The sequence below is a fragment of the Pinus tabuliformis genome, chromosome 9 (genome assembly GCF_031772625.1).
Source record: "Pinus tabuliformis cultivar Carrire ecotype Pingquan chromosome 9, CPIR1, whole genome shotgun sequence".
NCBI lineage: Eukaryota > Viridiplantae > Streptophyta > Pinopsida > Pinales > Pinaceae > Pinus > Pinus tabuliformis.
In genome coordinates this window covers 687,309,965-687,318,286 of record NC_142307.1, presented here as the reverse complement: position 1 = coordinate 687,318,286, position 8,322 = coordinate 687,309,965, and positions in this window count along the sequence as shown.

The window sequence follows — 8,322 nt, the reverse complement described above, 5'->3', positions numbered from 1 at the left end:
ATATCATTGACAGAGTCAATGATATTGACCCATAGTTGTTCTTTGGCTTGGCCAAGTGGCTCCTTCAATGTTAGTTCTTTCTCTAAGTTCTTTATCCTCTCATTCATCCTGGTTGACTTCTGAACTTCATCTTTGTGCATAATATGAGCTATTTTCTTCTCATCCTCTAGACTCCTTAACTGTTCTTTGAGTCTATTTATCTCAGAGGTTTGAATGGACATGTCCTCCATTGCTTTGACCAATTTGCTTGCCTCATCACCTGGCTGAGCTGTTGTTGTTGTGGAACATGTTGCTGATGTAGATGTTGTTGCAGCTAGAAGTGTTGTAGCCAGTGGAGCTGTGGGAGCCAATGAAGCTACCAAGGTGGATGGTACTGCTGTAGTGACTGTTGGAATGGCAATGGCAGTGGCAGTCTCAAGGCTGGCCTGTTTCAACAGTATTAAGTTGTCCAATTCTTTCTCCATTTCTTTCAATTGGTCATTAAGTTGTAGAACAAGGTCCATCATTTCCTCCTGCTGAGTTTGGCTCTCAAGGACCTCCTTGGTCTGTGGATGTTCTGAATGAGGCAGCTTCAATTGTTTTTAAGAGCAGCAATATCCTCATTTTTCTTCTTTATCAATTTCTCAACAACCTTGACATCATTGGGATTATGTCCAAGCTCAACCACTAAGTCTTCTAGTGATTTGATTATGTTGTCCTTGGCCTGTGAGGAGGCCTTTTCCAGCTTGTACTATGTTGTGATATTATCTAGTGAGCCTTGGAGTTTGTGCACAGTCATAGCTTTGTTTGTCATGGTGGAATAGATCATCTCACCTGCCTATTTGTGAAACTCAATTTGGTCAATGGGGTGAACATCCCTGGCCAAAACTTCAAAGTCTGTTTTCTTATAGTCTGCTGATGATCTTGGCTACCGGATTGTAGGTTGCATGAATGTCATTTGCATCTTCCCAATCTTAATGTCGAAGGCTGACATTAACCTATTTTGATTGGCAGGTGTTTGCTTGAAGTACTGGGCATATGTCTCAGCCTTCAATGTCTCATTCCTCAACTTAATTTCCTTGTACCTCTCTTTAATATCTTTCTCTTTATCCACAAGCCTGGTGGATGAAGAGACTTCAATGTTGAGTTGTTTCTCAATAAGTTGAGTGTTTGATGTAGAAGGATGGTGTGTTTCTTCTGACGCTATTGGGCCTTTGCTCCTTCCCACCATTGTGTTAGTGTTAGTGATTTCTACTATTCCAATGGTGTCTTCTTGTTCAGTTACAGGATTAAGCTTGGGCCTCTTCCTGTAACTTATCTCAAATTGGTCATCTATGGTTTCCATGGCTGAACTAGAACCTTCTTCCTTGGTTCTCTTTGCATTTCTGTCTTCATTGGATGGAGTTTGCAAAATAGGAGGAATATTCATCTGTTCTCCTAGAGCTGGAACCTGCAGAAAGGAACTAGTATCAATCTTCTTTTCCACATCTATTAATGTATTCTCCACATCTACTACAATATTGTCCATATCTATCAAAGTGTTTTCCAACCATTCTAACTGGTTGGAAAATCTCCCAATGTTTGGCTTGGGATGATGTATGAAGGGACCCAATTTGACCTTGAGCCTTAGTTTATCTATTACTCCATGAGGGTCATATTTCCACATAAAACTATTCTTGAAATTCATCTGTTGTAGAATATTATCGGCCTATGGTCCAACTTCCCTATTATTACAAATAAAGAGGCTCAATTGGTTTTTCATTTAAATGGAGTCTTCCTCTTGGCTGACAAGAAATTAACTTCATCAGAGTTTATAATCTACCTGAAGTACTCTAATGCAAATATCCTCATGGGGAGGTATTTAGGAAACTTGTATGGAGCTAGTTGGCATCCATATATCCTGATCTCTATATGGTCCTGGTATATATACCAGTCTCCCACTTTACTGTTCTTTGCAAACATTAAAACTCTTTTAATCTCCTGACTGATCTTGGGATGATAGCTACTGGTTAGCATGTTTATAACAATATGAAAAAATGAATCAATGAAGTCTTTTTAAGAAAATACAGTGGAATACATTTGGATCAATGGTGTCCAAAAGATGACTGCTCTTGGATTTCCTTTGGTGTCTAACTTTTGAATGTTGATTGGAAACTTGTCTGACTGATAATATAAGAACATATGAAACAATACAGATGAGTATTTGAATACTCTCTCATTTGGTAGTTTGATGAATTGTTCATGAATTATGTCTGCTATGAACTGAGCATAGTTATAAATTATAGCAGGAGGCTTGCCTGGGCAAAATATAGAAAGGAAAGCTAGGACAACCTCATCCACATGTTCATCTGTGGTGTATCCTAAAAAGTAAGAGAGCATGGTAGTAATTTGTCTGCCTCTCTCAGAAAAAATGGTGGCAGCATATGGAGGACTATTTGTTGGAGTGTGAGACTCTTTAATGATGAAAGTTTGAATAATCTGAGCTTTCTTGGGAATGTCTAGCTTGGTGTAGAGTTCAATAAATCCTTCAATTGAAAGTGGGGTCTCATTTTGGCTTGGCTGGATTTGCAGCATTTGATTAATTGATTCTGCTGTAATGGTGAACAAAACCTGTTGATCAGGGGTGACTATGGCTCTCTGACTTGGAATATAGCATGCTTGGCAGAAGTGGATGACTTCTGGGAATGGGTGTACCTGTGGAAACAAGTACTTGGGAAAATTTGACTCCCAAAAGTGAATGTCATCGTTCTGGTTTAAAAACTTATCTTTACTCCAGTAGTGGAGTTTTAGTAGGTAGGCAGGGGAAGCAATGTCTTTAATTTGAAAGTCTATATTGGCTAATGCAAGGTGGTCAATATCCAGGTGAGGGGTTTGCAGAGGTCTTACATCCATAGAGGTTTGGGAAGCCATAATTGGGTTTAATGAATTGAATTATGCTTTCAGTGGTTTTGGGAGTAAGGTTTAGGAGCTCTGGACAGTGGGAGGGTAATTATAGTCTGTAAAAAATGGTTTAGGATGTACAGTAGGTTTCTCTTCAATTCAGGAAGTTTTTTTTTAATTAATTTAATCAATTAACCTTTGAGAATTATTGTTTACAATTCAAATTTACAGGGTCGTTCTGGTTCTTTCAAGAATACTTGGAATTTAACAGTTTGGTGTGCGCATGGGTTTCTGTGGTAGCTGCAGAAGGTATTGAGGCTTCAACTGTCAATTGGTTGCTTCAATTGGGTATTCATAACATCTTCAAGTGGCAAAAGGTGGCTAAATTGGTCGCTAAGAGGTTCAGGGTGTCACAATTGGCTAAGCAGCAGTTTGTAGTGAAAAACAAGCGGAAAGAGCAATTTGGGGCTTTTTCGGCCTTTTAACCAGTAAAGGTTACATTTTGGTGCGAAATTTATTGAATGAACAGTGGGCAGTTTTTGGTTTAGGTGGGCAGGTGGTTTTCTGCGATATCGCACCGCTTTTGGATGGCAAGCATTATTTTTCACGAGCACGCGATATAACATGGTGCTGCCACATAGCCAAACAACGCTTGGCCAAAACCATGAATCTCGCGTGCTCTCGGGCTGTTAACGGTTGGATGACGAATCCGCGCGATATGGTTGTGTGCCGTTGGATCTAGGGGTTGGAGATTGGAGGGATATTGCCCAGTTGAGTTGCACAGACGGAGTCAGGAAAGTGGTTGGCGGGGCCAGAGTTTTAATTACAAAGAATTGTAATTAATTAATGAATAATGTAAAGATTTAAAATAAGCAGTGGGTTAATAAGGTGGGACCATGGGTTATATGGCAGGGTTTTTTAACTGCACCAAGGGTTGGTGGGTTAAAAAGGTGTTGGGAATTTATAGCGTGGGGGATTTATAAAGCGAGACTTTAGGAAAACTTAGGATAAAGGGTTTTTGTGGGTTTTTAAGGGGAAAAGGGAAATTAATAAGGGGGAAGGTGATATTTGAAATGGGGAATGGGTTTCACACCATGGAAAAGGGTTTTGGGAAGGGGGAATGATTTTTTGAAGGGTAATATCTAGGGGAATGTGTGAAACCAAGGAGTAAAGGTCAAAATGAGGGGGAAGGGTATTTATAAGTAATGAAGGGATAATGGGGGAAATTAGCAAATAAGTATGTGGGGGTGTAGTGAAATGAGGGGAAATTAGTAAACAAGCTTTGGTGAATATCCTTTTTCTTTCACCCTTCCTCCTGCACATGAAACATAGGATTAAGCATGATGAATGTGCTTTTGACTTAGCAACCTTGTGAATTTGCAACATTTCTTCTACCTACCCCTAATTTACCCTAGCATTTTCTCTTCATTTAATGGGTGTAGTTTGAGCTTACTGACCCTTTATTTCCTTTTCTTTTGATAAGAAATCTATCTAATTCTAACCTTATAACTTCTAATGGCTCAGATTAAACTGATGAGCTCATTATTATTGTCTACCTAACTACTGATCTGCCAAGTTTAAACAGTTTGGCTAGATCTTTATTCTCTATCTATCAACATGAAATTTAAAGCATGAACAAATCAAGATTAAACTATTTGACCATCATGGATTGTGGCATTTTTGACAAGCTGCACACAATCTTATTTTGCAAATTAAAGTAAAAGGAGTGGCATTTGAATTTGCACACTTTCATGATCCATTTTTATCTCCTTTTTGGGTTCATAGTTTTAATTTTTTTTTATCTTTTTCTTTCTTTTTGTCCTTTGATTATTCTTTTAGGACATACCCTCTTTACATTTTTTAATTTTTAATATGGATTTTTTTTTGTAGAAAGCAAAAGTATGTACAATATTACAAGACTAACCATAGCCAATTCAAAATTATGAATCATGTTATTATAGGACTCTAACAGTAGCTCCACATGGGGATGGCATTTCTTGGTGAAATGTCAGGAAATTTAAGATCAATAGCCTTTGAAATTCTGAGTTTGGTTGCCTTGTGATTGCTCCTCTGTGATATTCTTTATTCATAGATATGATGGTGGACCTCTCAAAGCTTAGGGCCTTCTCTCCGGGCTTCAACTTCAAAATATTACCATCCAATCCAATCTAAAATCTGCAATGTTATATACAATGAGCAAAGTAAAATGAACTACTGTTAATCTATGGATAAGTAATGCTTCAGCATTCTACCATTGACAGGTCCTCCTGGTAGATCTGTTCCATCTAAATGTGTCAAGAAAAATGCATTTTTACCTCTGTAACCATAAATGATATAAGGGCCTTGCCATAGGAAATCAAATTTTCCATGTTTACCCTTCTCTTCTCTTCTAGAATCCCATTTAAGTACTTTGTCACCTATGTAAAAATCATCAACTTTGGTCTTTTTGTCAAAAATATTTTTGATTTTATCTTGAATCACTTGTGATTTGACATAGACTTCTTCTCTGGTTTGCTGCAAGTGTATTATCTAATTTACCCTTCTTTGGATATAATTTGGTTCTACTTGCAACTCTTGAATGATTTTCATCACTGGTACTCCTAAAGACGATGGAAAAACAACATCCATTCCATATACTAGATGATAAGGAGATGTACCAATGGAATTTTTGGTAGTTAGCTTATCTGCCCATAAGGCATTTAACAACTTTTTGTTCCATGTCTTCTTGTTGTCTTCTAGCAGTTTCTTGATGATATTGACAAGGCTTTTATTTGAGGATTCTGCAAGTCCATTACCTTGAGGGTAATAGGTAGTGGAATGGCCAAGGGTAATGTGATATCTGTTACAAAAGTCTACCATTTTCTTGGATTTAAAGGCAGCCGCATTATCAGTAATGAGCTTTTATGGGCATCCAAATCTTGACATGATATTGTTTTCAACGGATGAGATAATGACAAAGTCTGTGGCTTGTCTAGAAGGGATGGCTTCTATCCATTTAGTAAAGTAATCAATGGCTATCAAAATCCATTTATGTTGGGCTGAGGAGGATGGGTGAATTTCCCCAATGAAGTCTAAACCCCATTGTTGAAAAGGCATTTCTGTGGAGATGGGTTTGAGAGGTAATGGTAAGAGCTTCCTTTTGCCCTAAAATATTTGGCACTTGTGACAGGAGGTCACATATCTCTTGACATCTGCAAAAAGGGTGGGCCAGTAAAAACCTACCCTTAAATCTTATCAGCATTTGTTTTCCAATATAGGTGTCCTCCACAATATCCTGCATGAAATTCTTGCATAACTTTGTCAGCTTCATCTTTCAATAAACAATTTAATAGAATGCCACCATTATCTTTCCAAAATAAAGCATTGTCTATGATACAATATTTCATTGATTTCATTTTCAAAAATCTACCTTTAGTTCTAGATAAACCAGGAGGAGCTTGTAATTTTAGTAAAACAAATATTATATCTGCATACCAAGGTGAATCTATGAAAGGTTCACTGATCTGTGGAGTCGCCATCTCTTCCTGATCATCTAGGGAACCAATGAAATTTATATCTAAGGCCTGACAGTTCGATTCAGCAATGAGTTTAGCTAAAACTTGGCCTTTGATAAGCTTTGTAGGCTTTATTTCTATGTCATATTCCAAAATAGTGGCAATCCATTTGCCTCTCTTTTCTTTAGGCCCATCCTGTGTCAGTATATCCTTTACTACTGAATTTGGAACATAAGCAATGATGTGTGAATACAAGATGTAGACTCTGAAATATTTAATAGCTTTCACTAAAGCAAGTGCTTGTTCTTCCATTATGTTGTACTTTAGTGTAACATCTCTCTAAGATTTGTTGAAAATTGCAATAGGTAGCTCATAACCTTGATCATTCTTTTGCAACAAGACTACTGCAATAATATGTTTTGAAGCAAAAGAAACAATTATAAAATCCTTTTGGAAATCAGGACTTATGAGGACTGGTGTTTTAGTAAGGGCTTCTTTGATTTCCTCAAAAGACTGTTTAGCCTCTACTGTCAACTTAAGTGATGAATCTTTCTTTAACATGTTATTTAGTTATCTGATTCATTCTGCTAAGTTAGAAATGAATATCCTAAGGAAATTTATTTTGCCTAAGAATGACTGTAATTTTTTGATGTTTCTAGGCGGAGTGATGGTCAGGATTACCTATATTCTTACTGGATCTATTCTAATTCCATCTTTTGATATTATGTGTCCCAAGAGTTTACCTTATTCTAGACCAAAGAGTGCCTTCTTGGGATTTAAGGAAATGCAAAATTTTATGCATTTAATGCAAACTCTTCTTAGGTGATCTAGATGTTCATTATTTGATTTGGAAAACATTGTGATGTCATCTTGGTAGACAACTAGAAAGTCAAGGATTTCTTTTGCAAAGGCTATGTCATAGCTCTTTTGAATGTTGCTCCAAGATTCATCAATCCAAAAGGCATTTTAAAATACATGAAAGTACCCCAGGGAGTGGTAAATGCAGTCTTTGCTTGATCCTCTAGTTGAACTAATATTTGATTGTATCCAGAAAATCCATCAGGGAATGAAATTATGGATGAGCCCACTACCCTCTGAAGAATGTGGTCCATTTTTGGGAGAGGATAGTTGTCTTTTAATGATACTTTGTTCAAGTTTCTGAAATCAACACGGAGTCTGATTTCTCCTGTTTTCTTCCTAGTAGTGACCAAATTAGAGACCCAATCTGAATATCTAATTGGCACTATGATTTGGGCATCATACATCGTTTTTACTTCTTTTTCAATTAATGGCATAAGAACCAGATTAATTCTCCTAAGATTTTGTTTAAAGGGCTTCTAATCTTCTTTGAGGGGTATCTTATGTTGAATAATGCTGGTATCATAAGACTTAAGGTCTTCATAACTCCAAGCAAAGACATCTTGAAACTCTTTGAACAAACTTATATATTTCAGTTTTTCATGTGAAGGTAATGCTTTGGATATTTTGATAAGCTCAGGTTTTTCTTTTGTTCCTATGTTACATTCTTCTATATCTGCCCTTAAAGGCTCCATTTTTGGTTTCAAAGCTACATCCTTTGAATCAAACAAATCTTATCCCTTAGGCAAAAAGTTATTTTTAAGGTTTAGAATTTCAGGATCATCATTCATTATTTCTTCTATTTCTACCTTTTCTAAGTTATCTATTTCTACTTTAGTGAAATTAGTGGGTTTACCTACATCTAAAGCATTTATATGTATCTCACTATCTATTTTATTATCTATTGTATAATCAATATCTATATTACAGTTTTGTAACTCTCTTTTAACATTCATGAAATCATAAATTTGAGAATCTTCTGAAAAAACCTGCCAATATTTCGAATTTTCAGGTATAACAGGCCTATGTCTCACTTCTGAAGTGTACTTGTGGTTGGGATGAAAAGGAAATTTTGCAAGTACTAGCAAAAGTGGCCCAACTGTGAGCTTGC